Raw genomic sequence first — 18,251 nt, 5'->3', positions numbered from 1 at the left:
AGGATGATTTTACAGCGCAAAATACCTTATTAAAATAAACAGGATGATTTTACAGTGCAAAATACCACATCAGATTTTCCTACCACTATAAAATAAACATTTAGGATGATTTTACAGCGAAACAATCCTTATTAAAATAAACCTAACCCAAATTATTACAAATTTTTTTTCAATGGACTTACTTCATTTACAAATTCTCTTCCCTGATCTGAGAGAATTCTCTGGGGACAGCCATGTCTATAAATAAGGGAACAGAAATGTCTTGCAACTTTAGCTGCTGTCTTTGCTTTTAAAGGAAAGGCCTCAACCCACTCTGAGAAGTAGTCTGTAGCTGTTAGGATACCTATATTGAAAGCCTTCTGCAGTTTTGGGTAATGGACCAGTTAAATCAATTCCAACAAGCTCCCAAACCACAGAAACCTATAAAATGCAAAGTAAGTTTAGTGTGTCTGTGTATGTATTTATATATGTGTGTGTGTGTGTGTGTGTGTGTGTGTGTGTGTGTGTGTGTGTATATATATATATATATATATATATATATATATATATATATATATATATATATATAAACATGTCAAAGCACATTAAATGAAAGTAAAGTTTCAACTTAAAAAAATGTAAATATGTTGGGAAAATAAAATGTCAAAATGTGGGTGAAATAATGTTCCATTGTAGAACAACATATGCTCTTATCCAGACGTCTTCTCTTTCAGGGAAGACCATGCATTTTCCAACATGACAATGCCAGACCACATACTGCATCAGTTACAACTTCATGGCTGCGTAGAAGAAGGATCCGGGTACTGAAATGGCCAGCCTGCAGTCCAGGTCTTTCACCCATAGAAAACATTTGGTGCATCAAAGAGGAAGATGTGACAAAGAAGACCTAAGACAGTTGAGCAACTAGAAGCCTGTATTAGACAAGAATGGGACAACATTCCTATTCCTAAACTTGAGCAACTTGTCTCCTCAGTCCCCAGACGTTTGAAGACTGTTATAAAAAGAAGAGAGGATGCTACACAGTGGTAAACATGGCCTTGTCCCAACTTTTTTGAGATGTGTTGATGCCATGAAATTTAAAATCAAAACTTTTTTCCTTAAAATTATACATTTTCTCAGTTTAAACATTTGATATGTCATCTATGTTGTATTCTGAATAAATTATTGAAATTTGAAACTTCCACATCATTGCATTCTGTTTTTATTCACAATTTGTACAGTGTCCCAACTTTTTTGGAATCGGGTTTCTAACAACCCTTTCGGTTGAATTTTGAGTGCAAATCTACGAAGGTTCTGCCTTTTGGATCTATCATACCCTGATAAGTACGATCCCACTGACAGGAGATTACACATTGATTCACTTATCTTCCATACCTGTATAAATAAAAAAAGCACAAACAGAGAAAAGAGTAGCCTGAAAAAATAATGTTTAGTAGAAGTCAGTTTAATGTTTTGTGTGAAATGAAAAAAAAAAAAAATTCAAACATGTCATTAGCATAAGCTGAACCCTATACCATAACGCCTGATGTACCTGATAGCTGGGATCCAAGGAAGCATCTGCTCAAGCGGAGAGAACCCGGGAGCCAGGAGCCATCCTCACATCCAGACTGTAAAACTTGATAAAAGTGCTCGGTGAGGACCATCCTGCCGCAGCACAGATACCATCCATAGAAGACCCACTGAGAAAAGCTTGTGAAGATGCCACTGCTCTCGTGGAATGAGTTCTAATTCCTAAGGGCGAAGCGAGTCCGCGCGCCTCATAGGTTAAAGATATTGCCTCCACCAGCCAATGGGACATGCATCGTTTTGTGACAGCATGGCCTTTATTCTTATGTCCGAAACAGACAAACAGCTGGTCAGACTCACGCCATGGGGCTGTACGATCAACATAAGTCTTTAGCGCTCTGACAGGGCAAAGACTTAGATCTCCTGACCCCGCCTCTGCAGGGGGTAAAGCCTCCAAAACCACTTGTTGAAAACGGAAAGGGTTAGAAGCAACCTTAGGGACATAATTAGGCCTCGGTCGCAGCAATACCTTCATAGAGCCCGGTGCAAATTCCATGCACGAGGGTGAAACAGAAAGAGTCTGTAAATCCCCAACTCTCTTGAGGGAGGATAAAGCCACAAGAATAACTGTCTTCAGAGTCAGGATTTTATCCGGTATAGTTTCCAGGGGCTCAAACGGATGCCCTGATAAACCTTGCAACACAATAGATAAATCCCATGAAGGAACTTGCACAGGGCGGAAAGGCCTCAGCCGTCGCGCACCCTGTATAAAACGAGAAACCAGCGGATGACGGCCCACTGAGGCACCATCTATATATACGTGGTTAGCTGAAATGGCTGCCACGTAAACTTTCAGAGTGGCTGGCGTTACTCCATCAGAGAAACGGTCCTGCAGGAATTCCAGTACTGAAGCCACTGGGCAGTAAACTGGATCCATATTACGAATTCCACACCAGGTCGTAAACAGTTTCCATTTGAAAGCATATAAGCTGCTCTAGAATTCAGTATAGTCTCGATGGTTTCAACAGAAAGACCGGGACATACTAACTCACCCCGCTCAGAGGCCACGCCCACAGCTTCCATAGATCTGGCCTTGGGTGCCAAATCATTCCCTGTGCTTGCGATAGCAGATCCTGTCTGAGGGAAATCTCCCACGGAGAGCCCGCTAACAGACTGATCAGGTCCGCAAACCACGGCTGTGTGGGCCACCACAGAGCCACCAGCAGCAGCTGCTCCACTCTGTCCATCCGTATCCTGGATAACACCGCTGGAATTAAACGAATCGGGGGGAAAGCATACAAGCTGGTTCTGGGCCAATTGTGAGCTAACGCATCCAAGCCCAGGGGTGATGGAGGGCATAGGGAGAACCACAGCGGGCAATGCGTAGTCATGCTCGACGTGAATAAGTCCACTCTTGCTTCTCCAAAAATCTGCCATAAGAGGCTCACCTTTTGGGGGTGCAATCTCCATTCCCCCTGCTCTAGAGTTTGTCTGGATAGCAAATCCGCTCCGAAGTTCAAACGCCCAGGGACATGAACCGCTCGGATCGACAGAAATCTGTTCTGAGACCAAAGAAGAATATTTCTCGCCAGCCTGCACAGGGGGCGAGAGCGTAATCCTCCTTGATGATTCAGATACGACACAACCGCTATGTTGTCTGACCTGAGCAGTACATGACGGCCGATCAGCAGATTCGAGAAATACTGGAGAGCTAGATAAAACTGGCAGTAATTCTACCCTGTTTATATGCCAACTGCGTTGTGTCGCTGTCCACACTCCGTGAGCGGGGCGCCCTTGACAAACAGCTCCCCAACCGGTCAAAGACGCGTACGACGTGACAGTCTCTCGGGAAGCACTAATCCCCAGCCGAACTCCGGCTAGAAGGAATTCGGTTGACGTCCACTGTTTTATTGACATAACACACCTCCGTGTCACCGAAATCGTCCGATGCGGAAGACAACGGAGTGAAATGTTCCGACTTTTCGTCCACCACTGAAAAGGGCGCATATGAAGTAATCCCAGACGGATAACAAGTGATGCCGCTGCCGTTAGACCTAAAAGTCTGAGGCACAAGCTCACCGTCACTGTGCGACCCGCTATGAAGCGACGCACGCATGACGCGATCGACTGAGCGCACGGGAGAGATAGCTTTGCTGTCATCACGCGAGAGTCCAAGTCTATTCCCAGAAGGGTTATACGTTGAGAGGGAATTAAAACACTCTTTTGGAAATTCGTGTGTAAGCCCAGGCTGTTTAGATGATTCAGCACAAGCCTAGTGAGAGTGTGCTTGAGTCTGCGATTGTGCTAACACCAGCTAATCGTCTAAGTAGTTCAACACGCGAACGCCCTGGAACCGCAACGGGGCCAGAGCTGCGTCCATGCATTTTGAAAAAGTATGGGGAGCCAGAGCTAAGCCAAAGGGAAGAACGCGGTACTGATACGCTTTGCCCTCTAAAGCGAATCTGAGGAACTTCCTGTGTCTCTTGATGATCTGAATATGAAAGTATGCATCCTTCAGATCGATCGTGACAAACCAGTTGTTTGGTTGAATCTGAGACAAAATAGACTTTACCGTTAACATCTTGAATTTGCTCGTCCTGAGTGCAAGATTCAAACGGCGTAAATCCAGAATGGGTCGCAACCCGCCGTCTTTTTTTGGCACCACAAAATAGCGGCTGTAAAAACCTGACTCCATCTGAGAGGGGTGTACAGTACTTCCTCTATAGCCCCTTTGCAAAAGCTCGCGGCGTTCGTGAACAGGGGAAGTGCATGCGTCAAAGTTGTTGCGTCTCGTTGTGTATAATCCTGAAACGTGTCCACGGCAGGAATTAATCCAACAAGATGAACACCGGGCTCTGCCTCTAGCGAAAAAGTGGGGGCTGTATGAGCCATCATAAACGGGTCGTCTTTGCCAGACCCTTGAACCGTCCCTCGGATTCTGAAAGCTGAATTGCGCAGAGTGTCTGAGGGAACGCTCGGCATGATCCAATGCTGCTCGAAGCGCCCTTTGCGGTGAGACAGTCAGTGTTTGAGTGTGGGGACTGCAGTGAGAGGGTTGGAATGCGCAAAAGCAGTTCAACAGCGCTCTCTAATGGAGGGCACAGTCCCTGGCAAGCAGCGAGAGTATCAGGAGCTGCTATTCGGGGCCCGAGAACGAGAGGCATTAGCCGTCAAGCTCAGGTCTAACCTCTTCCATTGTCGCTGGCGAGCCGGTGGAAAAACCTTAGGATGTGGAGAAAATTCCAGCGCTGCGCTGTCCTCAAAATCCATGTCGCACGTGTCTCCCCAATCTATTGCCTCGTGCGGTGCCTCGGCAGCCGCAGAAGTGACATGACGGGGGTTAGACACGGGGCGACATTAGAAAACACTTCTACCCTCGAGCGCAGTACTCTAAGCCGCAGGCCATCACAGTGGGGACAAGAAGAAAGGCCGCTAAGCGCCGCCTGTGCGTGATGTAAGCCTAAACATACTACGCACCTTTCATGGGAGTCTCCCTTTGTGATGAACCTGGTACACGGTTCCTTACATTTGCAAAAATTCATCGCGTCCGCGAAGAGGAGTTAATGCTGCTCGGAGAAACCGCTGAGAATGCGAGATGATTCCTAGGGCACAGATGATTCGCTTCCCTGAAGGAATGAAATCTGAGCGAAATAGCGCGCGGCACACAGGTATACGATGCGTGCGCATGCGTGGGGTGGTGCCAAGCGCTATTTGGCCAATAGGATTGGCGGGATGGTATAGGGCTTCAGACATTCGTCACACCTAGGGGTGTTCCCATACGGTGACGTCACCGAAGCATCGAAGTGACCTATGAAAGGGAACTTACCTTACATGAAGAAATCCACGCGCGGGTAGTAAAAAATCATGGGCGTGTTGTTCAGCGTGACAAAAATGACGCAATATCGATGTGCGCATGCGCAGTAAGCCCTTGTAGGAAAATCTGACGGGTAGGATAAATTATCAGGACACCGGCAGCCTAGATTTAGGTTTTCAGTTTGACAGTCGATCTAAAACAGTGACTGTACATTAACAGCTGTCAATAATGAAGGTACGCAAATGAGCGGTCTGAACATATTTACATATCGCATTTTTTATGCGCATTACTGCTTATAAGTATTTTTATGTTGCTCAGTGATCATTGATCATCAACTGAGTTCTTTTTTTTCAACCCGGAAAATACAAACTATAACAATTGTAATTTCCGTACACATTTTTAATGAAATAAAGGAAACATTTAATAACCCAAAACAAACAAACAAACAAACTGTCATGAGTTTTAAACGTATGATTCAATGACGTTTCATTTGTAACGCATACAAAGTGATTATAAACAGGGCCGGCCCTGACCAATTTGCTGCCCTAGGCAAGATTTTACCTGGCGCCCCATGCATCACAGCCCATTTCACCCTGTCATTGTGTTCATGATTTAGCATATATATATATATATATAAATATATATATATATATATATATATATACAAACACACACACACACATTACAGCATAACTGTTTCCAACACTCATAATAAATCATCATATTAGAATGATTTCTAAAGGATCATGTGATAGACCGGATGTCACATGTGACACTGGAGAATGGAGTAATGATGCTGAAAATTCAGCTTTGCATTACAGAAATAAATGATCATTTAAACTATAATAAATTGAAAACAAATTATTTTAAATTGTAATAATATATCACAATATTACATTTTTCTGTATTTTTGATCAAATAAATGCAGGCTTGATGAGCAGAAGAAACTTCTTTCAAAAACATTAAAAATAGTTATGTTTCCAAACTTTTGGCCTGTACTGTATCCCCCCAAAACTGCACAACTGTAGAGTAAAACATTAATAAAAAAGTGATAATACAAAATGTGTCTTAAAACTGACATGATTGTACAAAATCACAGTCTGGGGACTCAGAACAACTGCTAACATTAAGTTTAAGGTAAAAATAACTGCCATGAGATTATAGTATCTTACTCCTATGCAATAAATTGTTCTTTCACTACATCTCTTTACCTCTGTCTTTATCCTCTTCTCTTCTTTTTGGCACTGTATCTATCGCAGACTATGCTCATTTATAATGTGTCATGTAAATTCGGCCTTCCGTAACAATCAGGAAACTTTCACCGTGTCTAGAACTGGCGCGATCTGCCAGGCCCGTTTCTACGAGCTGTGTGTTAACAAAAGCAGTGCTGTCTACATTGGATGCGGCGTCGGGCACGCTACACAACAAATTACCAACAACTGATCGTGCGCGCGCTCTGTTTCTGACGCACTTCAAGCACTCGATGGGCGGGGGAAGATTGAAGAGCCGGACTTTTTTTTTTTTTTTTTTTTTTTTTTTTTGCTTTATTTGGTAGTATTTCAAATTAATGGTTTTTAAATAGTAGCCTATTATAAAAAAAAATATGTAAAAAAATGCCGCCTATGCCGCGGGCCGGCCCTGATTATAAAACATCAGTTTATTATTCTTATGAATAAAAGAGAGGAAAAACAGAAGAAAGTCTCAATTTTAAAGCGTTTAGGCAAACATGAAAACATGTAAATGTGTGATACTTCATGCATTAACCCATTTACAGCACTTATTAACATTTCTAAACTTGTCTTATACCTACAATAAATGCTAATCGTGTAGTCTTAACTGAGAAAGCAACTAGATTAGATTAGAATTAATACGATGTTTGTGAAGTGATTTGGAGAAGTTTAGAGAAAGTGTCAATATAAGTATTAATCACTTTTAATGTTTTGTCAATAGCCTCATCTATCGATCGACCTCACCACGAAAAACAAAACCTCATATACAGCGAACAGTTAAATGGGTCTGATAAAAAAAAAAAAAAAAATATATATATATATATATATATATATATATATATATATATATATATATATATAGTTTTTTCTAGTCAATGTACTATACGCAGTATACGAACGTGTATTTCGACAAACCGAAGGGATTTTAAAGAAATCAGAGGCTCTGCACGAAATCATGTCCTTTCAGCCAAACCAGTAGTAATTTGTTTTGATTGATGGCTCAATCGGCCAATAGAATGACCCGTTTGTTAAGCGACTGAATACAGTGCATTCATTGCTGCGAGCGTAGGGCGGGGCTTAGCTCCGCAATCTTGACACCGCGACTCCTCCTATCAGGAGAGCGGATTGTCAAAGCCGTTAGCCAGCGCTGCTCCAGATGGACAGGGAGGTGGGCACGTTTGCATACGTCGAGTTTTTTAGGTGTTTTGCGAAAAAAGACCGATAAGATTAGCTATAGGATCGTACGTTAAGGGTCAACGGATGTGAAATGTTGTTTTTGTAAAGCTCGAGTCGTTCGTGTCATCTTTTGGAGAGAAGAACCATCGGGGTTTCAGCGCTAGCGAGAGCAGGCTAACTGACGAGGAAAAGCGCAGCTGCTCTAAAAAAAGGTAAAAAGGGCCGAATTGTGTTTTAGTAACCTCAAATACCTGAAGTGTAATGTAAGACTGAGAGAGCCAGCTCTCGCTTTTTTACACTCATTGGTTGTCTTATCAGATGTACTTTCCTTCGCATGATATTATTCAGTTTATAGACAAGTTTTGTTATGTTGACCTGCACTTGAAGCGAATATGAGTGTAACGTTAGTCAGTCGCTGTGTCACAAAATCTAGTGAGCTGTCTACCTAGACAGCGTTTTTTTACATCATTGCTGAGGGACATGAGTTAAATAGGCCATATGAAACTAAAATCTTAATGCACATAGGACACATGGGATTGTTTTTTTGGGAGTTATCTGAACTAACACGAGACCAATCAGATTTAACCAATCAGAAAAACGGAAGAAATTGCTTTTGGGCAACGTATGAAAGTTGGACTGAAGGGAGAGACTGCTACAAAACTATGGAAATATTAGTCATAATGAAAAATCTAAAGATTTGCGGTATTAGTAACAGGATGCTGCTAGGCTGAGTTTAAAACCCACCAAGTTCATTAACAACTCTTATCTTGACTGAAACCACCAGATTACTTTAAACAATCTTTTAATTTGCTTTCTCTTACATTTTATTTAGTGAAAAAGTGAGAAATTGTACTAAAACTCTTAATGAGGAAGGTATTGATCTAAAAACATGGGTTTGTTTCAATCCAGACCACCTCTTCCCCCTTTATCTTATTCATCTAATAAAATCTGTCACTTGAAAGGCTCATTGATGTTTATTGCTTGTCCTATGCAAACATGTGCACGAGTCATAAATGATGTTAACAACTCTAGTGTCCCAGCCTGCCTCACAGCATTTGGTGACAGAGTGGGGTGTTCAGCATTGAGCAGAGTAGAGTTAACACTCCTGATCTGAGCTCTGAGAAGAGTGTGAACTCCTCCTGCTTACCGGTGAGCATGCTGCTCTGTAAACTGTAGTGGGGTTTAGTGAGAGACAGATGCATAGAATTGTTGCATTGCAGTTAAATGCTTGGATCTTCTTTTTTCAATTAATGCTCCTAAATGTATAGATATGGTGGCATGCTATTTAAATATGAAATCTCTGCATGATTCAAGTGAAAATAGACCTTAACATATCATGTAATTATAGTAGTAGTGAAATGGATTTTTGGATCCCTCTACTAAAATGCTATAAAATTGAAAAAGCGAAGTGTATTATATTACAGCATATTACAATGATTTCTGAAGGATCATGTGACACTGAACACTGGAGTAATGGCTGCTGAACATTAAGCTTTGCCACCAGAGGAATAAATAGCATTTTAAAATATATTAAAGCATTTATTTACGATTATATATAATTGCACTAATATTACAGTTTTTACTATGTTTTTGATTGAATAAATGCAGCCTATAAGAGAAGTAATATAAAGACAAGAAATTAAGAAATAAATTCAGAAAAGTGAGTGTTTTTTTGTTCTTGTCAATATATTGTGCAACCGATTGTCCTCTTTAACACAGATTGAAGCGCTTATTTCAGGAACTCTTTCTTATTCATTTTTTGCAAGCATCCTAGTGACATTATACTGTGCTATTTGCATTGATAACCTAGTAAATTACCTTGTTTAAGATGTGTTCTTAGTAATTGCTTCTTTTCTGGAACTAATGCTACTTGTTAATTAGTCCCTTATAAATGAAAGCGATATACCTCGCAATATAGTCGTAATCCTGGGGGACCATTTTGTCATTTAGGGGGAAGGGGAAAGGAATTAATTTGTTCTCTCCTCCATCCTAATTTTAATCTAAATATGCCTGAGGATGCAGTGTTTTTACACCCTCTTGAACACCTTCTTCTTGTTTAATACGTTATTAAAGGGATAGTTCACACCAAAATGAAAATTACCCCATGATTTACTCGCTCTCAAGCCAGCTAGATCATCTGCCAGAACTGCGTTCTATTGTGAAAACACATACAACAGTTAGCAGAATCTAGAGATTACTGCTTATATAAAGTAAATACGAATATTCATACAAAAATGCACCAATTTGCTTCAGGAGGCCTTTATTCACTGCCATTATAAAGCTTGGAAAAGCCAGGACATTTTTTAAATATAACTCATCAGAGTTATATTCAATCGTCTTCAATTGTATTCATCAGAAAGAAGAAAGTCATATACATGGTGACCGATACTCGGAATTTTGCTCTGCATTTAACCCATCCCTATGCACACACACACGGTAGTGAACACACACAATGTGAACGCACACCCGGAGCTGTGAGCAGCCATATTGCTGCAGCACATAAGGAGCAGTTGAGGGTTCAGTACCTTGCCCAAGGATCTCACCTCAGATGTGGTATTGAGGGTAGAATTATTTGGTTATTATCCCCCCCCCCCCCCCCCCCCCCTCCCCACCGACAATTCCTGCTGGACCTGAGACTTGGAAGCTGGGCTGGATTTTTTTTTTAAACCAAAGTTAATAAGAGGCATTACATGGCAGTCATGGCCTAATGGTTAGAGAGTTGGACTTCGTTGTAACCTTCGGTTGGTGGGGGGAGTGAATAACCACCTTCAATACCACGACTGAGATTAGACCCTTGAGCAGGGCACTGAACCCCCAACTGCTCCCCGGGCAGTGCAGTAATATGGCGGCCTACTGCTCCAGATGTGTGCTCATGCATGGTGTGTGTGCACTTGGATGGGTTAAATGCAGTGCACAAATTCCATGTATGGGTCACCATACTTGGCCACATGTCACTTCATTTCACTACAAATACACATCTAGCTGGTTACATGTGAGCGGGCTAAGAGGCTATTAACAAATTTCTACCTGTGCAAATCTGATTTAAACCATCAAATAATCACTACAAAGTTACTGATCAACACGAAGTTCTTGTGAATCATAACTGTTGTCATCGAAGCATGTAATTCTTAATGAAGGAACTCCGAGATTATCTGCACATACCTGCTATAAAGCTGGGGATCTTCATACACTACTACCATTAAAGGGCTGGCCCTGAACAATTTGGTGACCTAGGCAAGATTTTTTCACACAGAAACTGCATAACTTTATGACATAAAACAAATTACATATGAAATAAGATGATTGCACAAATAAACTGCCATTAACTCAGTTAGCTATAGGTCTGTGACGGTGGCTGATTTTTACCACCGCGGTAGTCATGGACCAACAACCGCCAGTGGCGCGGTGTTGGAAAAAAAATAAAAATAATAATAATATATATATATATATATATATATATATATATATATATATATATATATATATATATATATATATATATATGTGTATACATTTATTAGTGTCAAAATTTGCTCTTTAACGAAGGCGATAATTTTTTTTCAGTTTAACGTATGCAAAATATTTAACATAGGGGCGGGGATCGCCACCCACTCACAACTGCTGCTTCTGTCACTTTTTCTCATGACAAGAAGTGCATTTATTTAGTTGCAGAATGACGGAACAGGAGAGGTTTCAGATTCAGACACGCGCTTCACTTCACTTTGTGCGCGCTTCCTTTGTGTGTATCCTTTCATATCAATCTGCGAAAATAAACTATGTGCAAGCAGTGTCGTGGTCAGTTAATTCATGGAATTACCAAAAAAGGTGATTTAAACTGACTTAAACTGTGCATGCATGTAATATATTTTATATATATTATATACAGGATATATATGTATGCACATGTCTATAGAATCAGCCCAGCACTGTCTCACTCATCTAACACATCCTATTTAACTCGTCAGTTCGTGTTTGAGCACTTCTGTCAGTGAACGCCGCCTGCAAAACACTAAAATAAATATCAAAGAAATAATGCAGTTAAACAAGAAAGTAGCCTAAATAAGAGAGTTAAATACACCCTGTCTAACGGACGCGAGAGACGCAGCGCGACAAAATACTCATTATAATCAGTGATGCTACACTGGATGCAGCACAACACGACATGATAAATCCCCGTCCGGTCTGTGACGTACTGACACAGAGTTCAAATGTCCTGTATAGACACTAGAGAGACAAAACCTGTCGCAACGCGTCTGGTTTACTGTTCCGCCACCAAGCGAGCTCAGTAACTCCTCATCTGCATGCGCTCTCTTTGAAATAGGAATCATTGCCATATTTCTTGTTACCATCTTTTATTTATCGCTGTCACGCTTGTATTTGGCCAGTTTGGAGAAAGAATCACCAAACCTGACCAGCCAGCATTTGCGATCACGAGAACTTGTGCAAACGCCGATGGGTGACATGAATGCAGATGACTTCAGATCGGTGATGTGGTATTTGCTTTCCCAACAAGATCCATCGCCCAACACTAAATTAATTTGCTGAATGCATAAACTGTATTTTCCTGCGCTCAGATCTGCCAATCTAAAGGAAACACTGTGTTTTGAGGTAATTTGTTAATTACCATAGACTTAGAATTTGCAACTATTACAGTTATTGCACTTATATACAAAACTTTGTATTATGCTTGCTATAGAGTTTGTGACGTCACGTGCACTACCGCCGGTGGCAGTAGACAACCACGGTAGCAACTGTGACGCGGTTGTCACGGCAACCGTCACAGCCCTAGTTAGCTATTTAAATTAGATAACTAACTATCATCCAAAGCTACAATACTAACATTTAAATCTTAATTTCTTAATTTCAGACATTCATAAATTTAGGGATGCACTGATCTTGGCAGATGGGATGCCAGAATCCAATACTGATTTTTAAAGTATTTTATTTAAGCAAAAGACAAGAAAGAATACAAATATGAGTGCATGAAGAATATGGTTAATTACTTTATAAGCTTATATTTAAAATTAGACAGTATATTATAAAACCTGAAGCAAAATCAGAATGGTCTGACTTTAGCTTTGTGAAATTAGGCTACATAAAACATACCAGTACATACAGTAGATGGGCTGAATGAAAATGCATACTTACATTTACTTGTGCACATGCATTTACTATATGATTATCTGCATGCATATGTTCAGTTGCAGAAAAAAGTTTCCATTTATCAGATTTATCCACTGGCCTGGAGCATTGGGCCATTAGGGCTGGGTGATATGTAAAAAATATTTGATTGATGATATTGTGATATATGATTATATCATACCAAGCTGACTCACAGAATAAAGTAAAATTACTGCTTTATTTAATCAGAAACAGAATATTAAAAAAAATATATTTTATGTCTTAATTGGAATTTTATTGATTTAGAACAACACACCCAATAGGCTATTTAACGGAGTTGCCAACACTGGAAACTCTGATAGAAATTAAATCATTAAATAAAACTTCAGAAACCAGTGCAGTTTTACATAGTCTAAAATAAAATTTTTTTATACTATATAATTTTTACTAAACTGCAGATCGAAATAAAAGAATAATTAATTTTTTTAATGAGATTAATCACTGCTTATTCCGAATTTACATAGAATGCAGTGAATTTTTTAATCTGCAGAGCAAAACAATGTTTTGCAATGTTAAATTTAAAAATAATTTGACAAAATTACAAAAATAAAGATGAATGTTATTCGATAGAGAATTTATGTCTTACCACAGCATAAACAGACATATTGCAATCAGCTGTTACAGCAATTGGCAATCATTTGTCTTTTTTTCTTTTTTCTAATATTGTTGATAATTGTCTTCTAACTCAGGGGAAGTCGTGGCCTAATGGTTAGAGAGTCGGACTCCCAATCGAAAGGTTGTGAGTTCGAGTCCCGGGCCGGCAGGAAATTTGTGGGTGGGGGGAGTGCATGTATAGTTCTCTTTCCACCTTCAATACCACGACTTAGGTGCCCTTGAGCAAGGCATCGAACCCCCAACTGCTCCCCGGGCGCCGCAGCATAAATGGCTGCCCACTGCTCCGGGTGTGTGCTCACAGTGTGTGTGTGTGTGTGTGTTCACTGCTCTGTGTGTGTGCATTTCGGATGGGTTAAATGCAGAGCACAAATTCTGAGTATGGGTCACCATACTTGGCTGAATGTCACTTCACTTTCACTTTCACTTTCACTTTGCTATTGTTACTGGGGCACTTGTGAGATATCGTGGATATATATGATAATATTGTTATATTGCGCAGGTCTATGGTAGTGTTGTCAAAAGACCCTGTACTTCGGTATCAAGACGGTACTAAAAAAATGAAAATGTCATGGTACCAGGTTTCTTTAAGTACCGGTGGTACCGCGTACCCGGTCAACCCGGTTCTTGATGCATGCAGCGCTATGATTTTCGCAAAGCAGAAAACGCGGACGGAATCTCAAAATCCAGTCATTAAAATGAAACCTACATTTTAATATGGACAGTCACGGAATTTGTCAAAGTTAGCAGGGCTTGGCTGCTGGTTGCATTCTGGGACGTGTTGGCCATGTTGATGGCCTCGCGAATGTAAACACACAACAAGTCGAATGAGAAGCAGAGTTGGGAGAAAGAAAAAAGATGTTAAAATTGCGAAAAAGGTTGTGGGATTTACAGGGATACGCTAAATAGGGATGATTTTTCATGGCAGATTTTGATACCGAATTTTTTACAAGCAAACTGGCCGATTCCGATACTGATTTCCGATTTATTTATCTTTTTCTTTAAGTAACAAACAAAAAAGAAGGAAAGTGTGCATAAGATATTTATTTGGTATTTAATAGGCCAAACTGGCTTTTGGCTATTGAAAACAATAGCCATAACCATCTGATATTAACGGCAGTAACTGCACAGTAAGTAGCCTACATTCAATACAAACATAGATGGTACAGACATCAGCATTTAGCTTTTGTTTTTGAATTGGGTTGAAACTACATAGAACCGGCCTTAAATTAAAATATTAACTGTAACCATGTGAAATTAAATTGTATTATTATTATTATTTTTATTTTTCTAAAATCCTGTCAAATGTGCACAAACTACTAGCTATTACTAAATATTGTAGAAACATAATTTTCTGTAAAGTTGCTTTGTAACGATTTGTATTGTAAAAAGCGATATACAAATAAACTTGAATTGAATTGAATTAAAGGCAACAACTGCATAGTTCTACAATCAAAACAACAAAATCAACACACATTCAATAAGATGTTTCTTAATCAGCGCTCAGTATTTGTTTTAGTTTTTAAATTTGGTTTTAAATTAAAAAAAGGTCTTTACCAGTGAGACTAAATAAATGTATGCTATATAAATACATTATTCCAAAATGTTAAAATCAAATAATGTTGGTGCGAATAAAATAAAGATACAAAGCGTTTCATTTATACAACTAAAAAAATACAATAAAATAATAATAATAATAAATATTATTATTACAGGTACAGATTATTACAGGTACAGATACAGGTACAAATTCTGAGTATGGGTCACCATACTTGGCTGAATGTCACTTCACTTTCACTTTCATACACTCGGCTGTTCACTTCCTTCTATCTGTGTCTCAGACGTGTAGCTCTGCACTTCCAGCGCTGAACGGTTGCCCGTGTCCTGCGCACAGATTTCGAAATACTTCCACTAGGGCTGGGATAAACGATTATTTTTTTAACGATTAATCTAGCGATTATTTTTTCGATGCATCGATTAATCTAACGATTAATTTTTCAGGCCGATTCGATTTCGATTATCTCCCCATTAATTGACTACTAACAATTTATAAATGTTGATTTACATATTTGAATGAAAAAAACATGAATTCCTTAACATTGCAATATATGTTTATTGCTCTTAAAATTACAAAATAAAAGACTGACTAAGAATGCATTACTTTGCACTTGTATAGAGATAGCATTCAATAAAACCTTGAAGCCTTGAAAACACATAGCTTACTGAAACAAGCTTACTGAACACATAGGGCCTAGCTTACTGAAAAAGTTCTTCTTTCAGATGAAAATAACAACAACTTGATGTCTAGCATTCAATAAAAAAGTTCACCCAAAATACTTGTTTAGAGCAATTGAAAGAATACAGTAAGCAATGTAAACTTGAGGGCTTTAAGCTAATACAGAGAGTGCTTTTCCAAAAAATAAAAATTAACAGTGGGAGCCAGCAGCCTGTCATGGAGAAAAAAAAATCTCCGAATGCTCCAAGTGAAACTTTGGCGTACCGCCCTTTTTCTATCGTGTCTAATGATTTTGCTTAATATTCACGAGGGAGAGAGAGAGAGCGCTCGTGTAGTTTGAAGACTGTGAGTGAAACTGCGCGTGAAACTTTGGTGTTTCGCCCTTTTTCTATTGTGTTTAATGATTTTGATTAGTGATGCACCGAAATGAAAATTCTTGGCCGAAACCGAAAAAGAGAAAACCAAGGCCGAAAACCGAAACCGAAACACCGAAAGAAATTATGCCAATTATTCCATTGCATTTATTGCTATGACCATGTACTAACTTTACTAAAATTAAGACATTGCAATTGCATAAATTAATATTAAAGTTTCAAAGATAATTACAATTACATAAATTATAAAAAACATAAAAATACATAATTACAAATTATGCAATATTTATTAAGCACATTGCAACAATGCACAGTATAAAATAAAATTCAAACTAAAAATGTATCCCACTCATGTGAATATTAAATAATAATGTACAGGCCTACTGGCCTGCAGAAAGGTTTTAAAATGAACTGTTCTCTCATAAAAACAAAGTGCATTTAGGTCAAGTGCATTTGAAATTGTTCTCTGTAGGACTAGAAAGTGCATTACTTCTCCAGTAGGCAAGACTGTTATCACTTCTGGGGATGGGGACTTCAGACAGATAACCATCTAGCTGTTGAGCAGTTGAGCTTGTCATCTGCCTGACATTTGAGAAATATTTGAGAGAGTGTATTTAAATAGGGGCAGGGCATAAATAATTTGTTTTATCAAATTAAAGCAGAAATCTAGCAGAAAATCTAGCAGAAATATGGCTACAATCTGATATTATGTATGTATATGTATATATATATATGTGTGTGTGTGTGTGTATATATATATATATATATATATATATATATATATATATAGGCTACTGTAAATAAAATGTCACATATATAGTAGCCTAAGAACTAGAACAATAGCCAATGTATTATTATTTGAGGCACTTTCTTGCAGAATTTCACTGAAAATATCAGACAACGAGGGTGAATGCCAAGAGACGAGTCTTTTTTCCGCGCTCTGATCTGTCTCCTGCGCTTGGCGCTTCTCCGTCTCCACGCGGGTTCTCCGCATCCAGCGCGGCCTGTATCATTTCTCGTGCGCGCTGCCTTATTTCCGCATCCAAGTAATGATCTTTATAACGCGGATCAAGCATATTCGCGATGAAGTGCAGAGGATCCGAAAAGATCTCAGTGAGACGTGTGCTAACAGACTCTATAAGACTGTACCTTTCTTTGTTCTCACTTCGTGGTCCGTCTCAATCTCTTTGTTAGGAGACGCTTTAGTGCTGCGAATAAAGGAATAAGAAGAGAGAGAATGTTCTCACTGGTGTGAAGTGAATGTCGCGGGGAGCTCGTGGTCTGCGCTATGCAGGTGCACGTTCAGGTCGCGGTTTCTGTTTGCGTCATCATCACAACATTTCGGCCGTGTTGTTTCGGTGATAAAAGTCTTTCGGCCAAAAACCGAAAATGCTCTTTTGGGCCATTTTCGGCCGAAAATCTTCGGTGGCCGAATATTCGGTGCATCCCTAATTTTGATTAATATGCACAAGAGAGAGAGAGCAAGAAGCGCTCGTGTTGTTTGAAGACTGTGAGTGCGCGCGCAGCCGGGGCTCTCTCTCATACGCGCCCTGTCACTGTCACTCAATAAGGCTTTGACAGCCGCCAAAAAAAAGATCAATGCAGAAAAACCCCTGGATTGGTTATATAACGTTGGACAGAATGTTGATCCGGCCATCGCGTATATTTAGCGCACATAAGGTAAACGTTTTGCAAACGTTTTTTAGAGAAATAAAAACAGGTCGACGAATCGATGCGCATATTTTGCGTCGACGTCATCGATGACCTCGACGCGTTGTCCTAGCCCTTACTTCCACACAAATGTCATAGCGAATGATTGCAATGTAGTCTGTGCACGCGGGCGCACTTCCGGAAAAATCGGCTGAAAAAAAGACCAAAAACCGGCCGATTGCCAATCACGTATTTTAAGCACAAACCGGCCGGTTCCGATTTATGGCCGGTCTTGCTGCTGCACTTTTGCATTACAGATATCTTCGGCTACCTTGTTTGATTTGTGAGCGCCTACACTTCAGAACAGTTCCGAAGTCATTGGGGTCTCATGGGCAAATGGATGGGTTCAGGAGCTGCAGATCATAAAGTCTGCAAACAGTGGGAATACAGTAATCCGGACAAAGGTAAGCTGC

The 18,251-nt window shown here is 39.8% G+C and overlaps 1 protein-coding gene across 1 annotated transcript in view; it reads left to right on the top strand.

Annotated features, from left to right (window-relative positions):
* The first annotated feature begins 7,678 nt into the window (after positions 1-7,678).
* Positions 7,679-18,251, top strand: part of LOC132092525 (protein furry homolog-like) — a 97,921-nt gene continuing 87,348 nt past the window's right edge. Inside the window, exon 1 of the mRNA XM_059498793.1 lies at positions 7,679-7,937. The gene's annotated coding sequence lies outside the window, so the exon portion shown is untranslated. The remainder of the gene's footprint in view (positions 7,938-18,251) is intronic.

This window comes from Carassius carassius, chromosome 18 (assembly GCF_963082965.1).
Source record: "Carassius carassius chromosome 18, fCarCar2.1, whole genome shotgun sequence".
Taxonomy (NCBI): Eukaryota; Metazoa; Chordata; class Actinopteri; order Cypriniformes; family Cyprinidae; genus Carassius; species Carassius carassius.
The sequence above is the reverse complement of the archived record's forward strand: the minus strand, read 5'-3'. Positions and strand labels throughout refer to the sequence as shown.